This window comes from Ceratotherium simum, chromosome 15 (assembly GCF_057802395.1).
Source record: "Ceratotherium simum simum isolate JZ-2026a chromosome 15, ASM5780239v1, whole genome shotgun sequence".
Lineage (NCBI taxonomy): Eukaryota > Metazoa > Chordata > Mammalia > Perissodactyla > Rhinocerotidae > Ceratotherium > Ceratotherium simum.
In genome coordinates, this window is record NC_141914.1 from 3,766,722 (window position 1) to 3,785,002 (window position 18,281).

At 37.7% G+C, this 18,281-nt stretch overlaps 2 long non-coding RNA genes across 4 annotated transcripts in view; one reads left to right on the forward strand and one right to left on the reverse strand.

Moving 5' to 3' along the window:
• LOC147915102 (uncharacterized) overlaps positions 1 to 5,163 on the reverse strand; it is a 51,445-nt gene extending 46,282 nt beyond the window's left edge. Inside the window, exon 1 of the long non-coding RNA XR_015554409.1 lies at positions 5,004 to 5,163. This is a non-coding gene — a long non-coding RNA (uncharacterized LOC147915102). The remainder of the gene's footprint in view (positions 1 to 5,003) is intronic.
• On the forward strand, positions 1,309 to 17,762 carry LOC147915103 (uncharacterized). Of its 3 annotated transcripts, none has more exons than XR_015554411.1 (4): positions 1,309 to 1,908; positions 14,541 to 14,625; positions 15,016 to 15,258; positions 16,403 to 17,761. It is a non-coding gene; the product is annotated as an uncharacterized LOC147915103 (long non-coding RNA). The 3 variants fall into 3 exon arrangements; XR_015554413.1 differs by lacking the exon at positions 1,309 to 1,908 and adding an exon at positions 7,530 to 8,124 and having other exon boundaries at positions 16,403 to 17,762; XR_015554412.1 differs by lacking the exon at positions 1,309 to 1,908 and adding an exon at positions 10,972 to 11,589.
• Positions 17,763 to 18,281: the final 519 nt, after the last annotated feature.

Genomic DNA, 18,281 nt, shown 5'->3' on the forward strand with positions numbered 1-18,281 from the left:
ATTAGATTAGCATTTGAATCAGTGGATTTAGTAAAGCAGATTGCCCTCCCCAGTGTGCATGGGCCTCACCCAATCCACTGAAGGCCTGAATAATACAAAAGGCAGTGGAAGGGAGAATTCGCCCCTTCTGCCTGACTGCTTGAGCTGGACACTGGTCTTCTCCTGCCTCAGATGGATTTACACCATCAGTTCCCCTGGAACTCAGACCTTTGGACTTGGACTGAACTACACTACCAGCTTTCCTGGGTCTCCAGCTTGTAGACAGCAGATCGTGGGATTTCTCAGCCTCCATAATCAAATGAGCCAATTCTGCAAATAAATCTCTTCATATACATATATATTTATGTTCTGTTTCCCTGGAGAATCCTGACTAATATAAAGTGTTCCCTTCTTCCTTTCTCTTACTTAATATTCTATATAGATCCTACACATAATACCCGGTCACATAAATTGGCATAGTTCAACTCCAGATTAGAATAAAATTAGTCCATACCTAAATTTTACTTATCTTTTGGATTGGAACAACAGCAACAAAAAAAACCATAATGGCTACATTTTTCAAATTATACCAAAGCAAGGGAAGTTACATTGAAATAGACACATGCACTCCACATCGGCAGCATTTTACATGTTTCATCTTTTTGGGAATAACTTTGTATCACGTTTGTGTAGTATTTCCAATTATCTTACTTGGCTTTAGAAGCCACGTTTTGTTGGAATTAATCAGACATTTGCTATCCAGGCATGGTTTTTGTTCCAAGGTCCTGAGATGTTATCAGTTAGTTGGTAGGTAATTTATCTCATCATTTTATAGAAATAGAGCAATTTAGTTTTGAAAACATTCAGAAGATCTAAGCCTGATAGATTTTTAGTAAATTTTACTTGTGAATTTTTCAACTTCTAATTCTCTAACTTATTTAAAATTTACAAAATTTTAAAGCTAAATCTTAACATATCTCTACTTAACTGAACCAGAAACCCAGCAGAAACAAAGTACAACAAGATTCATGATATTGTATGGCTGTATTTTTTCAGATTAGCCCTGAAGCAAAGGGAAAGAATTTGCCTCCACTTTGACGTTGGCTGCCTGTCTGCCTGCCCTGGGTTGTATTCAGGTCCTTGCCAGCTATCTGCAGTTCTGTCTGGAAAGGGAAAAAAGGAGTAGAAATTTTTAGTTCAGGGCTGGCCCTCCTAAAATATGTCTTTCTTTGCCTCTCAGCAGCACATTTTCTTAAAAGGTGCTCATCTACCTTCTTCCTCCAAGAACTTGAACTTGTTAATTATACCGTAGCTTGGGTTGGGTGAAAGACTCCATAACAGGATAGAAAAGGACCACGTGGAACAAAAGTCCTGGTGAGAAGCTCAGCTCTGTCAATGATTTTAACAATCCTGTTACCTTCCTAGGATCAGAGTTCTTGCCTATAAAATGAGGAAGGGATCTGACTCATCAGTTCTGAACCCCTTTTCTGTAGTGATACACGTAGAAGTCTTGACCTTAAACAAATTAAAAGCCAGTTATTTCTTCAGCAAAAAATGGGTTTATTAGGGATCAGCAAAGAATTGCAATTTGGGGTCTGTAACAACGGCAAGCCACCCAGCGGCAAGGGAGGAGAGACTTTTACAGAGGGGAGAGGAAGTTGGGAGTGCTATTGTAAACAGAGTTCCAGGTGAAGTGGCTTTTCATTGGCCGAGTGGTGACAGTCTCTCATTGGCTGAGCTGGGAGGGCAAGAAGAGGAGGAAGTCTCTCTTCTTCTGTTGGGCTCTGCAACCCTCCTAGAGTGTGAGAGCTTCCCCTTCTGGCCTCCTGACTCCAGTTTAATGAGGTTTCTGTTTATTAATTTTCACAGCAGATGACCACTTCATGAGGAAACTCCAAAACGTTGTCAGAGACACACAGCAAAGAGCAAGTATGTTTTTTGTCTGTTTGTTGTTGGTTTTGTTTTGACATAATATGAGGGGCTGTAATATAGTCCACTGATAGCCACATAAGAGGTAAGCAAATGAATTCTATTTCCCTCCAGTAGAGTAGCTAGTATAAGGGTTTATGTAGGCCTATTTGTTTTTGACATGGCATTCCTAAAAGCATTTACAAGCTCAAGAGTAAAGAAAATTGCCCTTTATTTCACAAGGAAAAATAAGACTAAATTCTTAACTTTTCCTTTTTTAAACTCAATTTTGATAATTTTAAGTCCTCCACTCCATGGTAAACTAAACTGAACAGGTTTCTTTCTGCCTTGGCATATTAATCTTCCATTGTGATTCTCTGAAAGGGTAGCAGAGCAAGCAGCACTAACTCCCTGGAGCAATTGTTTGAAAAAAGACTCCTATGATGATGAGAATCTGATGTGGTCCTAATTCCGCTCTCACTGTGTGACCTGAGGCAAACCTCTTGACTTCTGAAGGTTCAGCTCTACCTTTTGCCATCACTGGTAATCAGCGCTCCTCTAGGAAGCACAGTGAATACAAGAGAAGCCATAACTTCTTAATGACGGAGACTTTGTAGTTGGATGGTAAACGCTATTAGGACCTTTTCCTTTTAGTTTGCCCCTTGAGGGCAGATGCTTATTCTTACTGTAGATAGAACCAGCCTCAGGCCACATCTGACATTTCTTCCTACTGACTGGAATCATAGGAGTTTGCTCAGAACTAAAAATTTAATTTCATTCAATGAGAACCTATTCAGCACTGTTGTGTTCTTTGAAAAATTCAAGATAAGAATAAGACATTGTTTAGCCTTCAAGTTTCTCATAATCTGATTGCCACAATATACTCTGGAGTCTTAATTTTAACTCCTCAGTGCCTAATGCAGAAGTCACATTAATTTCCCCTCCCCCCCCTTTTTTTTAGCTAATTCTTATTTATATACATAGGATGAAGGTAAAAGCTAAATGACAAACATAGATGGGCATTTGCACCAACATTCTACACAATCTGTAACCTCATTTAGGAAATGGGAGATATATTTTTAAAGTCTTCAGTATTGTCTTAATTGCTTGGAGATGCCATAAACATCTTTATAACAACAAAGAAAGAGGGAACTGTGCCACACACAGAGGAAAAGTAAGGAAGAGAAGTAAGGGGAGTCGTTTATTATTTTTAAATACTAGAAAGGTTATAAAAATATATTTCATTTTAGTTTAACTGAGGGTTAGCAATACTTCATCTTTAAAATACTCACTTGCAGAAACCTTCTTAGTATACAGGGGAGAAATAAGGAATAGTAGTTGAACTTTTCCAAAATTATAGAGTCCCTCATGATATTAGCCACTCAACTATATCAAATCAAGGAAGAAGCTGAAAAGACCAGCAAGATATGTGTGAACTCCAAGTTGTCAGTGGCACTAAAATTGATGCACTATTTCTAGCAGCATATAACAAGAATCCTAAAAGGGTCATAGCGTTTGACCTAGTAATCCCACTATTGGAAATTGATCTTAAGTAATAAAAGCTATATGTACATACCTTTGTAAAACAGTGACATTTGTAACAGCAAAGCCCTAGAAACAATCCAGTTGTGCACCAGCTACACAATGGCTGATGGAACAACGACAAGTGGTGAGGGAATCTGCGCAACCATTAACAACACAGATATGCAACGGGGGGAAAGTGAATGCAACACTATCTTAAGTACAAACAAAGTAATTATGACTAAAGTCCGTGTACGCATATATATCACTGAAGAAGCTATGAAGAGATATAAATAACTCTTCAGCATGAAAATGTACTTTAACAGTTTAGTGAGATACAATTTACATACCATAAAACTCATCTGTTTAAAGTGGGTACAATTCAATGGTTTTAAGTACATTTATTGAGTGCTTATTTTTTATAATTAATAAAACTTTTTTTAAAAATGAGGCAAGAAATTAGTAGCTCTAATTGCCTGTAACAAAGAGGAGTCACATTTTAATTTCTTTAAGAACTATTGAAAAATTGTTGCTACTACACCCATGCAATGAACATAATTTCTGCCTAACATCCACACAGATGTACAGGCTATCCAACAAGATTTTTTAAAAATCCAAATCCATTGCTGGCAGTAAATTACTTCTTTATTTCCCAGCCTGCATAACATTTGTATTCTCTGCCATCTGGTCCTAGCAAGCTTAAATCTACCATGTCCAATGTCAATTCCAGGCCCCACAATCTCTAGTGCATTCTGCTTTGGTAAGAAGAAGGGAATCACAACATATACGTTGGCTTTGTTTCTCAGAATAAATGTGGAGGAGTGGTAAACACACAGCTTTTGGATCTAGACTTGGATTTGAATCCCAGCTCTGCTGTTTACTAACTACTCTGCGGGTCACTTGCTCCAGTTCCCTTATCTGTAGAATGAGGCTAATGGCGCTTATCTTCAGGATGGTAACTGACATGATGAATATATGCATCTAGCACAGTAGCTGGAATGTTGGTGAGGCTCACTTGCTGGTGTAATTACCATAATTATTAATCCTATTATAGTAGCATAGACCCAAATACACACAGCCTTGTTTCTCAGACCACACCAACCCTCAGAAAACCCCTTAAGGGCATCAGTTATTCCTAAGGAATTATTTCAGTGCCCTCCGCCTATTCCTAGGACCCTCCTTGTGCCACCACTTAGGCTGTGTGCCATTCCAGAAAGGAGGGGAGTCCCACCACCTCCTCCTCCTGTGTGTGCATGCACGTCCACGGAGCTGTTCCGCATCTACAGCACCTCCACCCTAAACTTCCACTAGCAGTGTTGACCTCCTCCACTGAAGTGCCACCCCCATCCCAAACACATGGTTCTGCTTTTCCCCAACCATAGCTTTTGAGGAATTCCAAAAGCTGGTGTTGTTCTTTGGGGAAATACCGAGCCACACCAGCCTGTGACTATAGAATAAAGTTAAACTTCAACTGCCTTGGCAGGAGTTCCAGCAATCTGTTTGCTGGAAATTTCCATACCCACACACATACACCTGCTTAAACTGTGTCCCAAACACTTTTGAAATGTTCCCAAAGTGTTACCAATTGAACTCACTCCTCAACCAGGGAGAGATGTGAGGAAAGGTCTCTCGCTCTTCCTCTTCGGGTTCTTCCTCTGTTCGGTGTCACAACTTTGAAACGAGACCAAAGCTGAGCATTCAATAGCACAAGCTTTTTTCAATGGCCAAAGAATGGAGAAGTGGGAATCAAGTCCACAAATCAACTTCTCAGTTCTTGGGGTGCTTAAGCAGCTATTATAAGGGGTCTAGGTAATGAAGGGGAGGAATATTCATAGTTATTCAGGGAAATGGGCAGGATTTTCTGGGAAGTAAGGGTGCCACGTCTTTTCTTTCCTTATTTGGTTGTATCCTGCCATTGCCATGGCAGTTGTAAACTGTCATGGCGTCGGTGGGTTTGTTCTATTATATGGTAAGGTATTAAAATGAGCACATAATGAACTGCAGTGTCTATGTCAGGTCAAGGCAGACTGCCATGTTGCCTTCAAACGGTTTTAATCAGATTTGCCCTATGTCTCAACCATCTTCTCCTTCCTCTCTTTGTGGTTTCCTGTAAGCTAAAGAGAACATGTTAGACTTGTTCTGAGCAGGGTTGTGGTTAATGTCTTATGGGGTCAGTGGGCTGGGTAACAAAAGTGCTGCCCAAAGTATTTTGCTTATAAATCCCTCAGGTTCTTCCAAAAGCTTTCCTAGAATGGAATCTAGGAGCTGAGGTATCTGAAAAGGGCAGAGTTCTAAGGGTTGAAAGAGAGTGGATTTGAGGGAAGGGGGTGGTGGGTAAGCGTGTGTAAGTGGTCGAGCTGCCCACTTCTCACACAGGGGATGCCTGCATGGTCCAGCAGCAATGAGGTTCCTGACTGTGACGTTTGGTGTGGAATACACTACTCAGCTTGGACAGTGAACATTTTGACAGTGACAATAAGAGTCAAGGTCAGAGGTCCATCTCAAACTTCCAATAAACCCCAGGATTCCTTATTGAATCCCAGGATAGGAAAGGGGTCCCCCCATCCACTCCATGAATAAAATTAGATTTTCTGAGAGATAAAAATTGGATTTACTTCCAACCTTGATGGTGTGTGTGTGGAGAAGAAATTTATTTGACTTAGAAAAATAAAAGAATGTTACATTTCTTTCACTTTGAGTGAATGGAGTAAATCATGTTGGTTACTCTCCTATTTCAGCTGCATTCAACTCAACTGCGAGTTGAGAAGTTCTATTAACTTCTTCGTTACCTTGACAAGTTGCCTTCTCAAGAGATTATCTGGAAAGCAAAGACAGATTTATATAAGATGGATTATCTTTCTTTGTAATTTAAATGATTAGATTCAACCAAGTAGATTATTTAACGAGATATTGTCTGACAAAGAAAGTTGTGAACTCTGAAGCAAACTATAAAAGATGACATAAACACTACAGAAAACAAAAGATTTGGAGATGTAAAAACAAGCTGTGAGCCCTTGGACAAGGCCTTGGAACTTGGCTTACTCCCTCTCAGTCTCAGTATTTCATCTGTAAAATAAAGATTTGAGTATATTTTCCATCAGGTTGTGGTGAAGAAGAAAATGAATACGTACTTAAAGGCACAAGGCCTTTGATAAAAGCACGTTTTATCCTCCATCATACCCAGAATTGGCTTCTTTTGATCTCCTTTATTTTTAGATAAACTTTATTGATATATAACTTACAGAAAAGCACATCATCAGCACAGAGCTTGATGAATTATCACGGCAGGAACACACTCGTATAATCACCACGAGATCAGGAACCAGGACATAAGCAGTGTCAGGGAAGCCCCTCCCTCTGCTCTCTCCCAACCATGACCCCTCTACTTCCTCTCCCAATGTAACCACTATCCTGACCTCTAACACTATCATTTAGTTTGGGTTTTTTTTTTTTAAAGATTTTATTATGATAAGAACACTTAGTTTGAGATGTATCCTCTTAAATTTGCAGTGCACCTTGTTGCTAACCACAGGTAAAGTGTTGCACAGCAGATCTCTGGAGCTTATTCACCTTACTTCACTAAACTTTGCTGATTATTACCATCATTTAGCTTTGTCTGATTTTTAAACTTAATACAGATTGAATCATACAGTATGTATCATTTTGTGTCTGGATTCTTTCACTTACGTTGGTAAAACTCATTCATATTTTGCATTAAGTAGGAGTTTGTTCATGTTCATTGCTGAGGAGTCTTTCCATTGTCTGACTATACCATATTGTATTTATCTATTCTTATGTTGGTGAGCATCCGTGTTGTTTCCAGGCTATGCTGCACAGTGCTGCACAACTGATACTCATGTGTACACATATCTGTTGGGAGTGTGCATAAGGGCCAAGTGGCTGTGTCATATGGTATGTGTATGAACAGCTGTCATATGTACTGCCAAATGGTTTTCCACAGTGGCGGAGCCAATTTCTCTCTTACAAGCACTGTGAGCTCCTGTTGTTCCACATCTCCACACTTCGTATTGACAGGTTTTTCCTTCTTAATTTAGCCATTCCACTGGGGATAGATTGTTATCTCATTGTGGTTTGATTTACATTTCCCTGAGAACTGAGGCCGAGCACCTTTTCATAGTCTGTTGATCATCTGGTTCTCCTGTGAAGTGCTTGTTTAAAAGATCTTATGAGCATTTTTTTTATTGGGTTGTCTGTTTTATTGTTAATTTTTTTTTAGTAATTCTTTATATATAATTTTTCCCTACTCTGTGGCTTGCCTATTTGCTATATTCATGGTGTTTTCTGATGAAAAGAAGTTTTAAAGTCTAATGTAGCCCAATTTGTCAGTCTTGTACTTTGTGGTTAGTGCTTTTCATCATGCTGAAAACAATCATTCCCCTCCCCAGTGATTATGAAGATATTTTCCAATGCTTTCTTCTAGAAGTTTTATTTTTTTAAACTTTCATGTTTAGTTTGAATCTACGTGGAACTGATTTTTTTTTATGTGGTGTGAAAAGAGGATTAGGATTCACTTTTTTTCTATGTACAGATATCCAATTGATTCAGCACCATTTATTTGTAAAAAATACTCTTTCCTCACTTCTCTGGAAAGCCACTTTTCTCATTAACCCTGCTGCATGTGTCTGCAAGTCTGTCTGGATTCTCTGATTCAGTTCCAGGAGTCGCTTGTCTGTTGGTAACCACTGCAGTATCACAGTAAGTATTGATATTTGGAACTATAAGTGCTTCAGTTCTCTCCTTTTTCTTCGAGACTATCTTGGCTCTTCTTGGCCCTTGCATCGCCATATGCATTTTAGAATTAGCCCATCAGGTTTTTCACAGAACCTGTTTGGGCTTTCATTGGAATTACATTAGATCTATAGATGAATTTAGGAAATATTTTACATACATGGTATATTGAGTCTTCCAAACCATGAAAATGATTTTTCTTCCATTTATTTATGTCTTCTTTAATTATGCTCAATAATGTTTTGTAGCTTTATGTAGAGTGCTTATATCTTTCATCACTTTTCATCTAGATTTTGCTGTTTTGATGCTTTTGAACATTTTAACTTCTCAATTTTTACTAGTTCTTAGTGTTAAGAAATATGGATTCGTGTATACTGCCCCGTATCCAGCAATCTTACAAATTCACTCATTAGTTTTACTAGTTCTCCTGTAGGTTCTTTTGGGTTGTTGTACATACACTACCATTTACTTATTTCTTCCTTTCCAATGCTTACGACTTTTTTCTTGATATTTTGCATAGGCTAGTACTTGCAGAGTAATGTTGAATGGAAGTGACGGTAGCAGGCATTCTTGTTTCATTTATGAACTTAGGGAAAATGTTGCAGTAGTTCGCCATTAAGCATGATATTTGCTGTAGGTTCTTTAGTGCTATCTGTTATCAGATAAAGTAAGCTCCCTTCTATCCTCAGCTTTCTAAGAATTTTTATAATGAATAAGCATTGAATTTTATCTCATGCTTTTTGTTTCTATTAAAATGATTATATGATTTCTCTTCTCTATTCTGTTAACGTAGTGAAATCCACTGGTAGATCTTCTTTATGCTAAACTAACCTCGAGTCCCTGGAGTACATCTATAACTACTCATAATATATTGTCCTTTTTATATAGCTTTTTGCTGATATTTTGGTTAGGATTTTTGCATCTGTAACAATGAGCAAGATTATCCTGTAATATTTTCTTGTTAAGTGCCACTTAGGTTTGGTATTAAACTTATGCTGGTCTTATAAAATGATTTGGGAAGAGTTACCTCTTTTTTAATTGTCTAGAAGAGTTTGCATAAGAATGGCCTTTTCTTCCTTAAATATTTGGAAAAATTTCCCTCTGAAGTCATGTGGGCCTAAAATTTTATTTTTTGCAGAAAAGATTTTAATTGCAGATTCAAAGGTCTAATATCTTAAATAAATATAGGATTATTTCTATTTCCTATGCATTTTGATCAGTTTTGATTTTCTGGAATTCATCTATTTTATCCAAATTTTCAAGTTTATTGCCATAAAGTTGTTTAAAATATCCTCTTATGATGCTTCTAATATTCATAGAAACTGTACAGAAGTCTTCTTTTTCATTGCTGAGATTATCTATGACTTCTTTCTTTTTTCTGGATCTGTCTTACCAAGACTTTATAAATGGTATTCCTTTCAAAGAACCAACCTTTGAATTAATTGATCCTATTATAAATTTGCTTTATATTTGATTAATTTCTGCTTTAGTCTTTATTTCCTTCCTTCTAGTTTAATTTGCAGTTCTTTTTGTAACTCCTTGAGGTTATGAAATTTAGGTATTTGGGTATTTAAATAATTTATAGATGTTTTTAATATTTGCACTTAAGGCTATAAATTTCCTTTTAAGCATGACTTTTGTCCAATTAACAAGTTTGAGCATTCCTTATTTTCATTATCATTCAGTTTAAATTTTTGCTCATTTTTGTATGTGATTTTTTTTAAACAGATGCATCATTTAGAATTATACTGCTTAATTTCCAAACATTTGGAAAATTTCTTCTTATCTTTATTTGTATGTCTTTTGATTCTATTTTTCTAAATCAACTTTATTGAGTTATGATTTAAGTACAACAAAATGTACTCATTTTAAGTGTACCGGTCAATAAATTTTGGCACATGTGTGCACCTGTGTAATCTCCAGCAAATTCAAGATATTATTCATCACCATCACCTCCCATAAAGTTCCTTCATGCCCTTTTGCAGTCGATTTTCCCACACCCCGGGCCCAGGCAGCCTCTATTGTGCTTTTCTGTCACTATAGGTTAAGATTTCCCTATTTTAGGACTTCATATAAATGGAGTCGTATAGAATGTAATCTTTTGTTGTCTGGCTTATTTTGTCAACATAATGTTTTTGAGATTCGTTTATTTTTGTGGCATGCATCAACAGTCTGTTCCCATTTACTGCTGAGGTGTGGGTGTGGGTAGCCAGCCCAGGTGGTCTAGTGGTTAAGATCTGGTGTTTTCACCCATGGCCTGGGCTTGTGTCACGGTCAGGAAACCACACCACCCATCTGTCGGTTGTCATACTGTGGCAGCTGCATGTTGCTGTGATGCTGAAAGCTATGCCACCAGGATTTCAAACACCAACAGGGTCACCCACGGTGGACAGGTTTCAGCAGAGCTTCCAGACTAAGATGGACTAGGGAGAAGGACTAGTGACCCATTTCCAAAAAAAATGGCCATGAAAACCCTGTGAATAGGAGTGGAGCACTGTCTGATAGAGTGCTAGGAGGGGAGAGGATGGGTCAAAAAGACCAGGCGGGGTTCCCTCTGCTGTCCACAAGGGTGCTAGGATTCCCATTGTATGAGTTCCAATTGCTTCACATTCTCACCAACCCATGGCATTGTCAAGCCTGTTAACTTTAGTCATTCTAGTATGTTTGTAGTGGTATGTTGTTGGGGCCAGGGCAGGCCACTCCAAAATAGCCCACAATGGCATACTGAGAGTTCAAGTTACTTAAGAAACAGCAGGTGCAAAAAGGACACTCTGACCATCCTTTTTCTCCCTGAAAGCAGGAAGTAAATCTCCTATGTGAAAGGGGCCCTCCCTGTTCCTGAAGACTGAGAGGGACATCCTTATCCCCAGAGCCAGGGAAGTCAAGGCTGAGAGGCCTCTATAAACAGACCCTGTTGCTTTTACTAATTTACTACCTCAAGCTAAACTCTGTTTATATTCCTCTCTTATTACATACCTCAAACCTCCATTTCTTTGTCCTGTCATTCCTCACAAATTTATTGTTTCTTTGTGTAAAAGCTATATAAACTATGTGCTTTGTTCATTCTCCAAGTGTCATTTTTATGATTTTCCATGCACATGTAATTAAATTGGGTTTTACTCCTGTTAATATGGTCGTACAGCTACAAGAACACAGGAAGGGTAAAAGAGGGAAGTTCCCCACCTCAACAAGATCATTTTTTTTTAATTTATATTTCTTCTAATGACTAATGATGGTGAGAATTTGCATGTGTTTGTTGGTCATTTCTATCTTTTTCGTGAAGTGTTTGTCCAAATCTTGTGCTCATATTTTAAAATTCGGTTGTTTGTCCTCTCTTATTATTCAGTTATAAATATTCTTTTTATAGTGTCTTCCTTTATTAATGATGCCTTTTAAAGAGCAGAATTTTTTAATTTTAATGAAGTCTAGTTGGTAAGTTTTTTTCATTTATAGCTAGTGCTTTTTGGCTTTTTATGTCTTGTTTTAGGGAACCTTGCCTGCCAATGGTCACAAAGGTCCTACATTTTCTATGGAAGATTTATAGACTTTTCCTTTACATTTAGGTATAATCTATCTTGAGTTAATTTTTGTCTACGGAGTGAGGTAAGGGTTGAGGCTTCTTTTTTTAAACCTTAATTATCTTTTGGTTATTGGTTTCTTGATGAATTAAATTGTTGTCAGAGAACATACTCTGCATAATTTCAGTCTTTTGGAATTTATTGAAACTTCATTTGTGGCTCATCACCTAGTCAATTTTGGTAAATGTTCTACGTGCTTGTGAAAAGAATGTGTAGCCAATGGTTGCCAGTTACATTTTATATGTCAATTAAGTAAATTTTGTTAATTGTGTTATTGTGTTGTTCAAATCTTCTGAATGTCTACTGTGTTTCTTTTGTTTTTTTGTTTTTTGTTTTTTGTTTTTTTTGGCTTGCTCCATCAGTTACTGAGAGATTTGTGTTAAAATTTCCCACCATGACTGCAGATATGCCTATTTCTCCTTTTATGGTTTTGTATGTATGGTTTTGCTTTAATTATTTTGAAAAGTTCTTGTCAAGTTAATTGATTTTAGACTATTGTAGCTTCCTGAGGGATTAAATTTTTTACCATTTGAAATATTCTTTTTATCTCTAAGTAACTATTTTGACCTACATTATTTGATATTAGTATACCAGCTCTGTTCTGTGTAGTGTCTGCATGGTTTATATGCCTCTGTCTTTTTACTTTAATTTTTGTGCTTTCTTGTATTTAAGATGAGTCTCTTGCAAGCAGCATATAATATTTGTATTATTGTCTGATAATTATTGTCTTTTAATTGGAATATTTAGTCTGTTTACATTTAATACAATTACTCATACTTAGGAGTTTAAATTTAACCTTTGATTTTCTTGCTGTCTCTCTGTCTCTCCCTCCCTCCTTCCCTCCTGCAGTCTTTTGAATTAGATTTTTATTCTATTTTTCACCTCTATTAGCTTGTGAATTATACACTTTTGCTATCCTTTTAGCTTTTACTCTAGAGACTGCTACATGCATCCTTGACTAGTTAAAGTCTGATAAAAAGTAGTACTTAAATTCCTTCCCAAACAATGCAAGGTTCATATAGCAATTTAACACCATTGACCCTGTTTCCACCTTTTGTGCTGTTGTTTTCATAGATTTTACTCCTGTATATAATTTAAACCCTTCCAGATAGGAGTATTCTTTTATACATTTCATATTCATTTAGATTTACACATGTATTTATCCTTTCTGTTCATTATTTCTTCCTGTTTCATTGTGATTTCTATCTGGAACCATTTGCCTTCTAACTAAAGAACTCCCATTAGAGTTTCTTTAGTGTAAGTCGACTGGTGAACAATTCTCTCAGTTTTTTTCATCTGAAAACATCTTCATCTCACTTTCACTTTAGAAAGGTATTTTCAGTGGCTGTAGAATTCTAGTAGTTATTTTCTTCTAGCTCTGACGTTAGATGTCATTTGACGCTGGTGGCCCACTTTTTTTTGAGAATTCAAGTGTCAGTCTTATTGTTGCTATTTTGAAGATCATGTGTCTTTTCTCTCTATCTTGTATAAATATTTACTATTTGTCTTTGGTTTTGAACAGTTTTACTATGGTATACCTATATGTTGTTTTCTCTGTATTTAATTTGAATGGAGTTTATGACTTCCTGAATTTGTGACTTGACATTTTGTAAAATTATATCATTTTGATCTTCAAATTTTGTCTCTGCTTTATCTATCTCTTCAAGTTTTTTTGGTAGGATTTCAATTACACGTGTGTTAAATATTTTCACCATTTCCCATTTATCTCTTATACTTTCACTTTTTCTTTTTCTTGTATTTTCCATTCTCTTTTCTCTCTGTGCTTTATACTGGATATTTTCTCCCAATCTATGTTCCAATTTGCTAATGTTCTCTTTAATTGCTTCTAATCTGTTTCCATTAACTTTTTAATTTTTTTTGTGTGTGTGTGAGGAAGATCAGCTCTGAGCTAACATCCATGCTAATCCTCCTCTTTTTGCTGAGGGAGACCGGCTCTGAGCTAACATCTATTGCCAGTCCTCCTCCTTTTTTTTTCCCCCCAAAGCCCCAGTAGATAGTTGTATGTCATAGCTGCACATCCTTCTAGTTGCTATATGTGGGATGCTGCCTCAGCATGGTCGGAGAAGCGGTGCATCGGTGCGCGCCTGGGATCCGAACCCCGGGCCGCCGGTAGCGGAGCATGCGCACTTAACCGCTAAGCCATGGGAGCGGCTCCCTAACTTTTTAATTTTAGTCATTATATTTTTTCAGTTCTATAATTTCCACTTGAATAATTTTTATATTTTCTAGGTTTATGATGAGATTTTCCATTTCGTCATCTGATTTCAGGAACATATTAATATGTTATTTTAAACATCATGTATAATAATTCCAATATTTGGATCTCTAGCGAGTATATTTCTATAATCTGTTTTTCTCTTGTTTTTAAGTCAAGTTCTCATCTCCTGGTATACCCAGTAACTTTTTATTGGCAGCTAGACAATATATATAATAAATTGTAGAGATATTTTAAGACTCTAGATAATACTGTCTTCCAGAGAGAATTCATTTTTGTTTGGCCATTAGATAAGAGGAAGATTAATTTTAATTCAATCAAGGATTTAGTTGATTTAATGCCAGTCTTCATTATTTTTGAGAGCACATCTAGCACTTCTCTAGTCGCAAGATAAAACTGGAGTTTTTGTACAACTAGGATATACAACCTTGCACTGGGGCTTTGGGAAGGAAAAAAAAAAGAAGAGGAAGATTGGCAATAGGTGTTAGCTCAGGGCAAATCTTTCCCTGCAAAAAAAAAAAAAAACCAAACAAACTGGAGTGTTTACCTGGGTCTCTCCTCCTTGACAGATCTGAAGCCAATGTTTGCCCACCAGCCCTGCAAAACTGTTGGAAACTTTGCTCAGCTTCTCGGCCTCTTGGCTTCTGTTTACAGGTAGATAAATGCCTCAAGGGAGAAATAGAGCCAAATTGGGCTCACTTCTCTCTACTTTCCTTCTGTCTTAGCCTAAGTGCCCTAGAAAAGAAATCCTGAGGTGAAGGCTGAGGGCTGATTGTTTCCTGGGAGATAGAACCCTGAGATAGTAAAACTAATGGGAACAGAAAGTGGGCAGAAAAGGAGAAGCAGATGCAGGCTGGTGTATTACTACAGACGACCAGCTTCATGAAGACACACAGCTCACTGTACAAAAACACCTTGTCTTGGAAAAGTCTGGTAGAGGTAGAAAGAGAGAGAAATTTATTCAAATGGCTCCCTCTATTGAATGACTTAACCTTCATTGATCAAAATGTACCCCACAAGACATTAACTTCCATGCATTTCCAGATTTTTCAACTGGTCTCTTGGGGCATGCTGGGGAAACAGAATCCCATACCCTGCAGCATGTTGCTTCATCCAACTCCAGAACTGGCGAGAGAAATCAGATCCCTGACGGGTGCGGTGGGGCCTGGTGTCGCAGCTGCCGCAGCTCACACTACCTCAGGCACAGTGGAAACAAGCACTCACCTCGGGGGAGGCTGGGCAGCCTGTGGACCTTGTCGATGAAGGGGTGGTGACTTCATGTCCATGGTAAGTTTGAGGACCTGGGAGACAGAGAGGTCCTAGAAGAGATGAAGAGGTTCCTAAATTTGTCCAGTGCACCTTCTCCCGGGAATCTTGATCTCTCAAAGCCCTTGGGGGTTTCATCGTTCCCCAAGGTCTTCAAACTGATGGTTTTATGTATTGTTCAGCGTTTCTAATTCTCAAGGGAAGGTTTGTTTGCAACAAAATACTCCACGTTACTGGGAAAGAAAAAAAACACTGCCCTTTTTTAAAGATCTTATTATGGTAATATAAAGTGTTAACCCCATGTACCACTGACACACAAATATGGCTAAAAACTAGTTGACATGAGCCTCACAGTAAAATTAGTGGGCTCAAGATGTCAGGTTCTCGCTTGTAGGTATAAATCACCCCTCACCTACATGTTGACTCCTCGTATAAGTTCAGTCAATGCTTTCAATGTCAAGTTGCCTTTAATTTCCTCAGATGAATCACTGACTGTATTACTCATCTAATGGAATTCTCATTCTGACTAAAGCACAGATTATGGGTGAGGCCATAGAATGGCCTGGAATTTTGCCATTACTTCACCCCCAAAGTAGAGGGGTCACAACTGGTTTGTTACATGTTTCCTGGCGTTTAGTCCTGATTGCTGCAAAAACTCAACTCAGACTGGTCATAATCTCTCCTTCCTTTTCCCAGCTGTAAACCTACCTCTGGTCTAACCTACATCTGTGATTCAACTCCTTGTGACATTCTCTAAGAACTTCAGAATCTCCCCACCTGTTGTTCCCAAGCATTACTGACTTACATGAACCCTGCAGTTTTTAGCCTCTTGCAAGTTAGGCCAAGAATACTAGTTTGTAATAAAGCCTCCTTAGAGAGGTTGACCATCATATCTGTTCTGTATTTTTATGTCATATGAAACAGGAAGTATGAATGTAAGAAGCTCTATTGGAGGTCAAAATAAGGGTCTTCTCCACTTGCTGCCTTTTCAGAGCCCCTGAGATGCCTCTCTCATTATAAGACCACCCTTTGGAAAATGGTGATAGATGCATGCCTAGTAAAACAGTTCAGGGAAACCCAGAGATGCTTCATTAGCTTTCTCCAAAGCAACAGCAAGTTCACTACAGAGATTTTAGGATGGTAACCTTTGTCTGCTCCCTCGCAGTCTGTCATGTGGCACTACCAGGGTCATCCTCGCCACTGTAATTTGAATACGTGTGGCCAGTGGGAAATGATGACCTTTCCTGAGAGAAGAGGACGTCTCTTCAGTAAAGGGAATATGCATGGCTGTGGTTCCCTGCAAGAACCTAATCTACAGCCCTCGTCTCAACATCAAGAAACACTTTATCACAACATTGCATATGGAGTTAAAAAACACACGTGTGCATTATGATCTCAATATATGATATGTATGTCTATAAAACATATGCATGTATGAGGATGTATACTAAATTGTTACTGATTATAACAGAAGCATGGAATTGTGGGTGCAAGCTAATTTCTGTGCACTTTTTTGTATTGTCATCATTTTATTTAATGGGCATATCGTTTTTTTTCCCAAAAAAACTTTAAAAATACTGTTTTGTCAGATGTCGTGCTCCTCTCAGCACTCAAATCAGTTAAAACATGAAATGCATAGAATAGGACCTGGTGCATAGTCTGTTCTCAATAAATGTTGACTATTATGTTTACTGCATAGGAAAGTAAATTCATCTTTTTCACGAACTGCAAATTTAAAATATCCATATTTAAAGGCATGAGTCTTAAAGAGCATATGGATCTACAAAGGTGCCAATGATCCACCAAGGATGCTTGTCTCCTTTTTTTTTTTAATGCAGTATAATTGAAACAGGAAAAAAGATCTGTGATAACTATTAGACAGTGGAATATGAGAGATTTGAAGTCAGCAGCTCTGGGCTGTGCGTGCTGCCCCTGGTTGGCTGAGGTTATAATCTGGACAGAAAAGAATTAAAGAATATCTGGAGAGGAAAATGATGAGCAAAGGAAGAGTAGAAAAGAAAAGAGAGCAGAAATGGAAAGGGGAGAAAAGAGTCAGATATAAAGATTAATTGGAGGAAAGAAAAAGAGGAAGAAAGTGATGATTGGACGAACAGCATCTGCAAAGACCAATTGATGTTCCTACATGTGCCAGACAGTCTGCTAAGTGTTTGACAAGAACTCGCTCAGTTAATTCTAGAACAACCTCTGGAATTGGTATTTTCTTGTCCCTATTGAACAGACGAGAAAACTAAGGCTTTCAGAGTTGAAGTGATTTTTCCCCAGATTATGTGCTACATCTCTTTAGTGAGATGTGTCCTGGAAAGCCTGATTCTCTCTGAGCCTCCCTTTGGCCTGATTTGTCTTCTTGAGGGTGTGATGTCAGATCTTCCCAGATTGTAAAATAAACAAACAGAATATCTGCCTCTCGTCAGATGTCCGGTATGTTGTCATTATTTTCTATCATCCTGTGAATCAAGCAGGTTTAATAAGGCTCGTAGCAACTTAATATGAAGAGAAATGCTGAGGCCTAACATTAATACCATGTGCATATTTTCCAAGCTAAAAATTAAACTGTTAATTTTAAGACCATATATTTGCAAATTTATTATATATAAAATTTTACTAAAGTATAAAGAGAAAAGCACAAAACACTTTTTCGAAAAGCATCAAATTAAATAAAATCTGTTTGGGCCCAGAATTTTAATATCGTTGCCATAAATACCTGACATCTGTGTCACCCCTCATTTAATAAGAAAATTTTTCCAAAAAAAGCTAAACGGGAAAAGCGGCTGCTGTGAAGTTTCAGACTTTCCTCAGTATCTGGTGAAAACAGTTCTGGGTTGGCAGTCAGAGGGTCTCAGTTATAGAGCCTGCTCCGTCAGCTGTGCAATCTTACTCCAGCCCAACTTCTCTGGTCTTAGTTTCCTGATCTCTAAAATAAGAATTTGGGCAATATGTTTGCAAAGATCCTATGACTGTATAGCTTATAAAAAACAAGGCAGGGAGCTCTCCCCTGATAAGAATTACATCATAAGAAACTTTAA